Source organism: Acromyrmex echinatior, chromosome 18 (assembly GCF_024713525.1).
Source record: "Acromyrmex echinatior isolate Ae372 chromosome 18, ASM2471352v2, whole genome shotgun sequence".
NCBI lineage: Eukaryota > Metazoa > Arthropoda > Insecta > Hymenoptera > Formicidae > Acromyrmex > Acromyrmex echinatior.
Genome location: NC_141869.1, coordinates 6,562,576 through 6,575,044, shown reverse-complemented (window position 1 = coordinate 6,575,044; position 12,469 = coordinate 6,562,576). Strand labels below are relative to the sequence as shown.

Sequence of the window (12,469 nt, the reverse complement as noted above, 5' to 3'; positions counted from 1 at the left end):
CTGTCTTTACAACTCGCCGAAACTCATTTAGGGGCTTGTAAGGCCAAAGCAGATATCGCGATAAGAATGCACCCTGTCCTGCCATCTTTCATCCATCGCCGGTGGATGTTCGCCCGAAGAAGCAAAGAGAATTACTAGCGTTTAGTTGTGTCGCTCAGCCTTAAACTGGGCAATCTTGAAGAAATAAAATAACCTTATCTTTGTAAGCCTATTCGTCAAGAAATTATTTTATAAAAAGAAAAAGAGACTTTTCATTTACTTTCTAGATATTTATATTTATCTACTAATAGCAATCGCAGGGGGAGATGTTAATATATAAGTAATATAATATGTAATAAATTATATTATTACAAATATCCAAGCTAGCAAGTTTTTACGATTATTATCATGATTATTTTTTATTAAGATTTTCCTCTCCTTCATTTCAGTGTTCCTCTATATAGGAGACGATGGAAAATTTTCGTTGACGTTGGGGATCCTCTGAGAAAAGCGCACTTCTCCACTTTTGTCTGGTGATTGCTCGGGGAATAAGAAGTTCGTTATAAATTCTCGCGTCTGTCCCGGCAATAAAGTCACGGCGAATTGCGTTATTAAGGCGTTATCCCGCGGGTTTCTTACGAGCCGGCGGTGATTAGCCGACGTCGCAGCGTGTGGACTTTATAGCGTGCTTAGGATAGTGCTTTTCTAGGACGCGTGTGACGGCGAAGATGAGGGTAAAGATATCACCGCAATAAGAGTATCCAAGTTAGTTCTTACCACCAGTCCTCCACATATCTCCAAGTCCACAGGAGGGGAGGGAGGGTAAATAAAAACACAATCGAATCTTGGTTGGCCATGCTCAGAAAGAAAAGAAGACCGAGTTCCGGAAACTGCTGGAAAGAAGCACGGAAAAACCGAGAAAGAGAACAAGCGGGTGGTCGAGGGTGGTTGCTCGTAAACCCCGAAGTATCCCCTAGGATTTGTATTATTCTTTCGCGGAAGGTCGTTAAGAAGAAGATGGAAGAAACGCAGGTGACTGGTACCTGCTGTTCCTTCCGATATTGGATAGATGACAATATTGCGTGTATCGATGTGTGTGTATGTGTGTGTGTGCACTTAAGGAAGAATACGAAGTAAACAGTAATAATTGATAGTAGCTAATGAAGAGTGTTCATTGTTTTATAAATAAGACAATTGTTTACCATCATTCTTCTTCCTTTTTTTCTAAAGTATAATTAATTACGATTCGTCATGTTGATTGTTATGGATTCTAATAATAAATCATAATAATGGAACGCATATGAAAGCATACGTGAGTATGAAAAAAAGTTAATCATAAATAAAACAAGTAAATATAAAACACGAAACATAACAAGTATGACAAAAACTACGTGAAATTTTTTAACTTATATTATCTCTTTGTTGGCAATGCAAAATTTTCACCTTTCGTTCGCAATCTGGATTTTCAAACTTCACTGCAAATTTTTATATTATGTTCCAAACTGTATAAAAATCTGAGAACATTCTTACATACTTGTGAAAGCTTTAATAACGAATTTTTACTATCATAGAAGTTGAATTGTATGTTATTCATTTTTTAGATTCATCTACAGGAATGCACACTAAAAAAAAAGCGTTAAAGTTCAACATTTTAAAGTCCATTCTGCGATAAAGGATTAATTCACATAATTAGAAAAATGTTAAATGTTATAAGATAATGATTTGAACTATATGCTGTGTGTACAGCTTTGTATGTGTTAATAATTTTATTTGTGTCTCCTTCAGATCGATATATTATTCTAGAAGATCATGAAACAAAGAAGTTAACGAGAATAAATCGGGTCGCGTGAGGTCTGATTTAGTAACGTTCGGGATTTATGCAAATGCATTCTGCTGAAGACGGTAAATCGCTAGATAGCGAGACATTACACACCCACACACCCACATACATACACAAACATGGAAATAAATTTTCCCGTCATCAATCTTGACTCATCGATAATCAATTGATATATCGAGCCGTATAACTCGAAGGGTTGGTCCTGGATTTGAAATGTTGTAAGACACCCTCTTTATTGTATACTTTGCTGAATCACCGCTTCTATCATTAGTTATAATTTGTTACGCATTCATCGATTCTCAAAACAAATCTAATTTTTAATCGTTTTTTTCTTCTTAATATTATCTCTCCTTGCATAACTATAGATTTTATAAAAAAATTATTTTCTTCATTATAAATATTATAAAAACTGACTTCACCATTTAATTCTCAATGTTAAACAATGTTTAATTCTTAATCTTAAACAATTTTGCAATTATAATAATTATTATTAATTATAATTATTATTATTAAAATAATTTAAAAAATATGTGTAAACTTAAATTTATTTTTTTCTTCTCTCTTCAATATGTATATAAATAAAAATACATAAAGTATTTTGTAACTACTATTTAGAACTACGTATTTATTTAGACATAAGAAAATTTTCATTCCTATTCTTCACCTTATCTTTGACATCCTATTTATAGGTAAATAATTAATGAATATTAATTTAGCAATAACACTATTATAATATACACACAATATTACGAAAAATATATTTATGTGTTCATTGTATACTCTGTTTTCCAATAATGATCCCTGCAGACATATTTATTTTCAGACTAACGCATTCATTCGCAGCGTCTGTCAGAACGCAATTTCGAAAACTTTGCGAGTGGCAGCATCATCAAACCCACTCGTCTTCTTACAAGACATTGCTAATGAGCAAAATTTCTCGCGTTTCTATCCAAGGACTAGACACTCTGCCGCCAGAGTTGTTTTCAGTATTTATTGCCGGGATGAATGCAAGATGTCGCGTGAGGACGAGGAAACGAAGAAAAGTCACGCGGGTAGTCGAGGGAGGTGTTTCAAAAGAAGGGATTCTCACCCTTCATCTATCCTTTTCCTTGCTCCGGCAAAGTCTCGAATCGACCGAATCTCTCCCTCCGGGTCGATCAGCAATTTTGAAAAAAAAGATCCCCGAAGAAGTCGCGAGAATTTTCTTAGTGGATCATTCGTTACACACACCCTCCTTTACATTCACGAGGGATTCGTTTCGGAGTAAAGGAGGACGATGGAAGAAGAAAGAGAAGCATTGACTTGGCATTCTGACAACCGACGCTGATCGATCTTCGCGTGCGAAAACGTTAGCACAGAGAAAGAAATCTTTTTTTCGAATCGCACATCCGTCACAGAGCGACTCCCTCGCGTGGGTAGCTTTTAATACTCGGAAGGATGAGATGACTGTAATGATGTTAGACTGATCTTAAAGTTGCAAGATTGATCGATATGGAGTGAATGCATTAGATAGTCTCCTGAATATTACAAAATAAAAGATATTGAAAATGGACTATTGATTCGAATTTGTCGAAATCGGGAACATTCTTATTTGAAGGAACGTCATTGTCGATTATTCACTCTGCATTTTTTATATTTTATGATTGTATCGCTTATTTCAAAAAACTATTTTAGTTACTAAGCTTATTAGAAAAAAGAAAACTATTTTTCTTAATTTTACAGAAAATCGAGTGATCAAATATTAGCAAAAGAAAGAAAATATTCTTAACTTGATGTCATTTTTGTCATTTTTGTTTTACAATCTTTAAAAAATCATATATTGTGTTATGTTTCTTTGTGTTGTGATAATTTTGATGATTATTTTTTAAGTTACGTATTTTGAACTGTGACGTTTTAACAATTTTTTTGTAGTGTTAGTTTACTTTTCATGATTAATGATTTATTTAACTTATTCATCGTAATAATTCGAAATTCACGTTTTTTTAGTATCACTTTTGAAGTAAAAGAGCGATATATTTTTTTACAAGTATCAATCATTTGTTTTTACAAATATCAAGAGGGATAATTACAGCCATTGCCTGATGACACGCATCGATATTACGATGCAATTCGATTCGATCACAATGAAATACGCCGGCGGTGCAATTACCCGCAATTCGTTACTGCGAATTTCCGCACGGGAAGCTATCGCGCACGAGAAAGGGCCGCGAATAAATCGCCACGTTGATGGTGAAAAAAATTTAGGTCACGTCGCCATTGATCTCCATTCGTTTTGCGAGAAGAACGACGCCGCTACCGCCGCTGCGTTTGATTCATTGATCGTGAAAGAGAGAGACAGAGAAAGAGACAGACGGAGAGAGCGCGCGTTCCTCTCCTCGCTTCCGGTAAATGGCGATGTGATTTAGGTAAGGGCGACCATCTACCTATCCCGGCAAGGCGGACTGGGCAACTTCAAGTTGCCGGTGGTCGGAATTCAATTAAGTCTTAAGCGTATCTCAGAACTATCGCGCCCGGGACGTCGCGGTGACCAAGAGGAGCGTCTTCTCCAAGAGATGGAAACAGAGGCGGTAGATAGAGTACATATGTACTCCATTAAAGTGCCCACCTGTCTGCGACCAAGTAACTGGGGTGTCTAATAAACGGAGTATATATATAGGACATCACTAGCGCGACATCAAATTTCAATGATCAAATTTCTTCAACAAAGTTAGCACGGTGATCTCTTTTTCCACGGCACAAGAGATAATTTAGATATTGATTTTCGATACAGGCAATCAATGCAATTGTTGCGAATAGAGCGAACTTTGTAAATGTTCAAAGCCTATTACTGGATTTTTTATTATTTATTTTAATATCAACAATTGTTCCAAATTCAGTCCGAGATTCTGTTTCTTATAATAGAAACTCTTCGTTCCTTTATTTTTTATTTTAGATAATTTGTCAAATAATTTATTAAGAAAATTACTACATTTAAAGCAAAACATATTCAAGTTTGTACGACTGTTTCGGAGATCTACATTAGTGATTCACGGCAAGGTCATCATGGGTGGATCATGCGGTGTGGGCGATAAGAACGTGAGAACACGCGAGAGGTGGATAAATGGAGTGGCCCGAGGGTGGTCAACCGACTTCGCTCGTATCTTTCTAATGGATACAAAATATTTGTACATCTGACCAAATTTTATTTGTTTAAAACAAAACAAAACAAAAAGATACTATTATTTAAAAGATATGAGTCAAAAATCAGATATATTCATTCAAATATATTTTATGCTAAATGATAAAAGAATTATGTCTTGATTTAGTGAATTAAAAATAATTTCGAATAAAAAGCGGACATGAAAATCAAATTAATTAGATATACGCGTTCCTAGGATTTTTTAATAATTTGCTATGTATAATAATAAGAATGAAATGTTTTTTATGTAGACATGAATTATATCTTAATGTTGAAATAGTATAGATATTATACCGTATGATAATTTTATCCGGTATCTTTTAGTATATTTCTTATTTAATAATAAGAAATATTATTAAAAAAATGTCGGAATAATATAAAATATAAAATCATAATAAAAATTCTTCTTCTATAATCCTGTTAGATAATAATAATATGTGTACGCAAAGAAACTCTTAAATGAAAGTGATATTTCAGCTGTTACTAAAACAGATTGATCACCCCTGAGACGACTGATGTACCTGCGACCTGTGCGACTAGCTCGTATTACAAGCAGCACGAATTATTAGAGTCACTAGCGAGTTGACCCTGCCATGCTAACTGCGTTACGAGAAGAGGCTTGCGAGATCACATTACTCGTTCCAGCATCCTACGACCACGTGGTACCGCAGTCCGGTACTTACTTGCAGGGTCGCACCCCGAGGACGCGAAGACGCCAAGGGACGGTTACGTGATTCCATTATCGTCGGTGGAGATATATTTGCGAATTCACCGATCGTGCCTAGGATTCTCTCGCTTTTGCTACGATCGAAATGCTTCAGTTATAGTGACAAAGTAAACTTAAAACTTTCGAATTTGCCCAAAGAAAATCTGGCAAATGGTTATGCGATTCTCTACAAATTTGTTTTCTTTTTCATTTTTGATACGAATAAACAATTATTTCTCATTGTTAAATTCATTAATGTTAAGTTATACACTTAATTTGAATTCTTTTTAATTCATTTAGACACTACTGCTCCTATTCAATGTATCGTTAATTTAATTAAAACAATAAAGTTAAACTTGTAACTAAAAAAAATTGAACTTGGCTCAAATTTAATTTATTATTTACTAAATGCATAATAGAGATATTTGAAACTAACAGAAATAGATTAATTTATATTTTGATATATGCAAAAGTTAAAAATAACAAAATGTTATTTAATTCAAGGGATTGGATTATTTCTTTGATATCTAATTCAGTGGATTGCTAGAAAAACGTAAGATTCCGATCCCAAATAATATTCATCAAGAGACATTCTATAAATTATTGTACACTTAACATTCAATCAACGAGCACGATCGATATTCCTCGAAATAGTCTTCGCGATTAGTAGTTCATCGACCTTTCCTCACTCAGAAATTATTTATTCAGTGGACCTCGTCGAGTTCCGTTCGTGACGATTCACGAACGAGAAGAAACAGTCGAGCTGTATCAGCGCGAAAGGAATCGAAGCGGCATCGCGACGAGTTAATGGTTTGACACCTGATATAAACTCAAGGAGAACTCGCTGGTAATTGCTGCCCCAACTCGCGATCCTTTTCTCGCCATTTCCTCGTCTTCCGGTCGACTATCTCGCGTCTTTGCCGGAACAAGATAAGAGAAGGTAGAAACGAGCGTACAAGTCGTTACGATTCCTTTACTTTCGTCGCGAGAAACCGTTAAGGATCCGACTTATTGGTGTTTATACTGGATGTACTTTATTGGATCCGGAGTACGAGACGAATAAATTGAAACACACGAAGAATCGCCAAGTAGGGTAGATCGAAGGGATATTATTCTATTGCAAAGTAATTTCTAATTAAAAGTCTTAGCCGAAGTATATTTTTTTCAGAGATGTGATCTTTAAAATATCTATTTTTTTTTTCATTCGCAAATCACAAATCATAATTTAGCTCAATCTTCTCGTATACGAATTGGGGAGCGGGGGGTAATCTGTCACAAAGTGTATTCAATCAAATATACAAAACATATTCTACTGCACCAATATTCTGTATTTTTAATTCAATACACTTACGGAACTTCAATTTCTTATATAATTAAAAAATTTTTGTTAACCCATTCAAATAACCTGCTTTATCCTATTTAATTTTTCATATCCTATTTTTTTTTTAATATCGTGAATCTCGACTCACTATTACGTTCGCCAGTGTAAATCGTCTCGGCAAGGCTTTCCTTCGTGTTTGGCGCGAGTCAAGCGGGCGTCTGGTCTCTTTGAATCTGTGCAGTGTGAGTAACGAAAGAGCCGCTTCTCCGCTGGTTGAATCTCGTCTGTGATACTCACCTGCAAGAATATAAAAAAAAAATGATATAAATAGAGAGAAATGTCGCGCGTACTGTCGCTGGCGAAAAAAAGATAGAAAGAGGACGAACGGGACTGTGTGCACAAAGTGCATCCCCCCCATACAGGAGAGGGTGGTCGCGCGTCACGCAGCTTCCCTCAGGAATATCCGACAAATTCCATAGAAGTAGCGTGCGTGTCGTCGACGAACCAGGTCTCTTTGTATTTAAATGCATGCGGTAATAAAAGGCACGTCCGCATCGGTACAGTACGCGGCCTTGCGCGCGTCAAGTTTCCCTTTTCACTTCTCTCCCACCCATCGTGCCCTTTCGGCGCTTTTCATCGCCCTTTTCCCACCCGTCACCACCCTCGGAGCGAATTTACATGGCACGTTGGAGTAATGTCTCTTCGTCGAATTACGAACACGTTTTAAAAATTACTTCTGGCGCCTTTCTTTTTTTTTTAGAATTAACAGAGAGAAAGAGACAGATTATCTAAATTTTATAGTGAAATAGCGGTTACATTTATGATACGAATTTAAAAAAAATGATGACAAGTTAATTTGATAGCAAATTTCTTATAACACTGATATCAAATCAAAACAATTATTATAAAAAGTTCATTTTTTTTTAGTATCTCGGTTACCAAGATTTTCATCCACATTTTATCTTAACAATTGAATATTAAGAATGTCACATTATAAGAGTAATTTTCAAAAGTTAATTTTTTTACCAAGATTTTAGAATTATCGATATTTCGCGGAATAAAAACTTGGTGGCTAAAAGAACATTAGAATGCTTACGAACTAATAATCATATTGGTTGGATATTTGTGAATTTTTCTCTTCCTCTCTTATGGAATTTAATTAATCAAAACAAACAAACACCGACGAGGTTTTCATGCCACACGTGACGGACGTCGTCGGACTAATGGAATTTTTAAGTAAACGGGTATAAATTACTCCGAGCACATTTGTTCCGCGGCGCGGCGCGGTCCGGCATGAATTTTCAAGCAAACACTGCTGTAAATTACTCCGAGTATTTGTTCTGTTCATCTACCGGAGGTTGACGGTGAGCAGCCGGCAGAAGGCAAAGCAAGTACACGTCTCGTCGTTGCCCCTCAGAATTCCGCCGATTTCACCGAATGAGATAGAATTTCCTTGTCCTCTTTTGTATTCGCTAATGTACAAATGTACGTTCGCATTTAATTCACATTGCACACCCAATATAATTTATATTTTATTATTTAACAAAAAAAAGGAACCTTTATTATTATTTAACAAGAAAACATTTTTATTCAAACAAAAACCTGATATTATTTTCCGCGAGAGTAATAATAAACATGTAAATAGTGAATAAACTTCACTTGTTAAAAAATTAAGCTTTTATAATTAATTACTTTACAAAAACGGTAGACAAAAAAGTAATTTAACCAAATAACTTTGAAAATAAAAAATTCAGACTTCGGTTAAATCGCAGTACTTAACCGATTGTTCGTGCTAACTATTGTTTTTCGCGCGAAATTAAACAAGGGGCGAAATTATCATCCGCGATAATCGCTCATGCTCTCTCTCACGACGGTTTATCGAGTGTCATATCGTTGCTGAATAACGAACTCGGCGGAGTCGCAACCGCAAGTCGTACTTTAGACTTTATCTCGTGCTGGCACGCTGTCGTGATATTCACGACGAAACGAAACTTCGCGGGACCGCGGTGGTAAAGAATGCGGCGCGTTTCGGCTTGTAAATTCTTTCCCTGGTCGCCTCCGCTTCCAGAGTCCGGTGATGTACGAGCGCGCGAAAGTTGCGTATCCGAGGGCAGCGGCCTCGCTTTTCTATGTGCATACCTTATCAAGCGGCTGCGATCGCGGTAACGCGGACATAACGCGACGGCACCCCCGCACCCTGGATCTTAACTGACATCTATGCGGTGAGAACTGCGACACAGCTGTTCCCGTGATAAAGATTAACTATCTCCGGCCGTCCGTCCGGCTCGCTCGTTGCGACAGTGTCATGAAACCGACCGAGTTTCGTTTCGGACATTTTTAATCCGTGCGCTATGTACCATGTAGCGTATAAGTAGTTCATAGTCGATTCTTATATTTGAGATTGTCTCAAGTACAGTCTTAAGATGTAATAAACCAATCAGAGGACTGTATTAGCAAAGACATTCCTCTTAAGACGGTTTTAAAATAAGGATTTGTCAATATTTTCATTTTCCTGAATACTCTGTAAATCTAGATCAGTGGATAATCTGATTACCCAGTGACATACTTGGTCAATGGATTTTTTAACTGAAAAAGAAAGAGAGTTTGAGTATTATATAATTAAAATACCGATATTTGCACGTCTGTTCCAATACCATATATATTGAATTTACAATAAAGCCGGATTGGTTAGGTTAGGAATTCCATGTTTTATTGATTCTTTTTCAGTTGAATTTCACTGTAAATTCACTGATTATCTAATGGTATTGGAACTGATATCAGAGAGATTATCCACTGATTTAGATTTAGAAAGTACAATTTTGGAATCTCTTCAGAGATAGAATTCTTTCAATCTGTTTCTGATTTGTATTGTTTCATGTTAAGACATTTTTCGAGAGCTAAAAGAATAGTTTATTTCGTGCACGCCCGAAAAATTAAAGGTAGCATCAATAGGGAAAAAGATTCGAAGAAACTTCTGACAATACCCGATTTCCCAGTGGACTTTGCGTGGAAAATAGGTCGAGCGGAAGGTCAGCCAGATCGCTTCTTCACGATGCAGTTGCGATTTAGTTGCTTCTAAACTCCGGTGAGGATGATGATGTTCAGTATCGGGTTGAGAGGAAGTGCGCTCTCTGTTCGTTGAAGGGATTCGCGGAAGGAGAAAATCGAAGTTGATGAGAAGTTTCGAAACAAAATACTACAGCTTGCGAAGATACCTAGTTGTAGCTCTAGTCGAAACAAACAGTAACGATAACACTAGGAAAAAGCAAGCGGAACCGAGAAAAAGAGAAAGAGAGAACGATTGAGGATATGCATAAGAATCACGGAATTGGTACCAATCGCGTGATCTTGTCACATGATACGACAAATAAAGTTCTAAATAATGGGAGATTAAATTGTTGTTGCAATATCATTTTTGTGAAAGAAATATTAAAAAAAAATCAAAATATTTAAATCTAAATAAATTGGAAATATATAAATAGACAAATTTAGTCATTTTTCTATAAAAATAGGAGATGTTTCATATCAAAATAAAATAAAATATAAGAAAATTAAATGGAAAAAAACGATTTTGTTGAAGCATTTAAAAATTTAGGTAGATACAGATCTAAAAATAATTTTGTCGCCATCAAAATAATTATGAAGGATGTTCAATATGTCAAAATTTTTTGCAGCACTGATCATTATATACTTCAGTGTTCTACATAATTGTGATCCACTAAAGTTATTTTCAAATCTATATCTGTTCAAATTTTTAGACCAACGAATCGTTTTTTCTATATATATTCAAAGACTAAGCTGAGCTTGCTAATACATCTAAATTAAGATGCACTAAGATATGAATGTCAACGATCGAGAGCATGAAATTCAAAAGGCGAAATGCGGAGTGAAAATCGCAAAGGAGTTACGACAGTTTGACCAGAAAGACATATGGGTTTGCTTGAGGTAGATTCAGAGTGCGAATCATAACTCATTCGATTTTCTTTTCATTTTGCTAGTCATATACTCAACTCATCCGGTTCTTCGCATCGCGCGAGGTGACTCGAAAATAATGTGGTCAATTGCAAAGATAAAGAAGACCCTATCCAACAGAGGTTTACGAGCCCCTACAATACAATCCTGTGTCTTTTCTTTTTGAGAGTTCCAGAATGTTCGAAATCCATCTGGTAAATCAGTCGGTAGTCACATAGAAGAATATATTCTATATGCCTATTGAGGCAAAAATAAGTTCTCATTGACATTATATCGTAAAAGGAAAGGGTTAGAACGGAGCTATCGCAAGTATTTACGAATTTTGCATGCTGCAGCTTCACCATCCTCATATATTCACTCCTCTCATAATTTTCTCGCTGCGTTTTTGTAACCATAATGTAAAAAAATAATCTCGAAATACATACGTTTAACGTTACGCCACTTCATATTTAAACTTTTGGGAAGATTATTATAGAATTTAAATTTAAATATTCTACTTTCAAAATTTAATAGAACTGAAATTAATATTATATATTAATTGTAGGGTGTATGCACGTATGCATCATAAAAATATCATTTACTCGTTTTATCTAAGATTTCACACTCAATTTAAGTAAGATGTTTCGAAGTTTATAATTACGAAACTATAATTGTCGGACAGTGCGCAATTATATCGATTTCTTCATAAACTACTTTTTTAGGTATCAAAAATTGTGGTTCCACGTATTATGACATTGATAGATTTTCACTCTGAAAAAAATTTATTAAATTTTAATAAATATTTGTTTAAATAAGAACTAAACATTTACTTGCAGTGAATAAATATTTACTCAATAAAAGTGATACTTGAATCAAATTAATGGTTCTTGTACCAATTAAATGTATTTATATACTTGAATGTATTTATATTTACTAAATATTTAGTTAGTACTATTTAAACAAATATTTATTAAAAGTTAATACATTTTTTCAATGTACAACTAAGTTATCTAAATATAAATATAAACTATCAGTTGTGGACGTAAAATTATAATGTTTATCATTCAAATAACAGTTCAAACAATTAATTTTATGACTGTATGTATGATGTTAAAGCAATGTTAAATTTTCATTAGTTTAATGTAATTCAATAAAATTGAAATTGTTGCAATTGTAAATACATATAATATGCAATATGTTATAAAGATGTCCTTTTATCCATGAATTCTCTTTGACCAGATCAAAAATATCGAAATTTATACAGTATGTGATTTCGAAATGGATACATTTGATGGCACTGCGGTATTAAATTTAATTTATTAAAAATGATTATATTGAAATTAGTACTACATAGACAAATGCATGCACGATACTACAGAAAAAAAAAATACTTTGCGTAGATAGACTGATTCATTTATTAACTAAATGTATAGAAATAGTTAATCAATCGATGAAACTCTACAGATTTTGATAAACGTGTTTTCAGCGGTCACA

At 34.8% G+C, this 12,469-nt stretch overlaps 1 protein-coding gene and 1 long non-coding RNA gene across 33 annotated transcripts in view; one reads left to right on the top strand and one right to left on the bottom strand.

Annotated features, from left to right (window-relative positions):
- pxb (putative Hedgehog signaling attenuator pxb) overlaps nt 1-12,469 on the bottom strand; it is a 647,697-nt gene that overhangs the window by 203,897 nt on the left and 431,331 nt on the right. For 2 of the 5 annotated variants that reach the window (XM_087415732.1, XM_087415729.1), the window contains one exon: nt 7,173-7,321. The exons of the other annotated variants lie outside the window; for them this stretch is intronic. The gene's annotated coding sequence lies outside the window, so the exon portion shown is untranslated. The remainder of the gene's footprint in view (nt 1-7,172; nt 7,322-12,469) is intronic. 5 annotated transcript variants of the gene reach the window in all.
- LOC105144806 (uncharacterized) overlaps nt 1-12,469 on the top strand; it is a 450,557-nt gene that overhangs the window by 218,747 nt on the left and 219,341 nt on the right. Inside the window, exon 6 of one of the 28 annotated variants that reach the window (XR_015548193.1) lies at nt 5,475-7,149. The exons of 25 other annotated variants lie outside the window; for them this stretch is intronic. This is a non-coding gene — a long non-coding RNA (uncharacterized LOC105144806). 2 more of the 28 variants (XR_015548194.1, XR_015548188.1) reach the window with 2 other exon arrangements.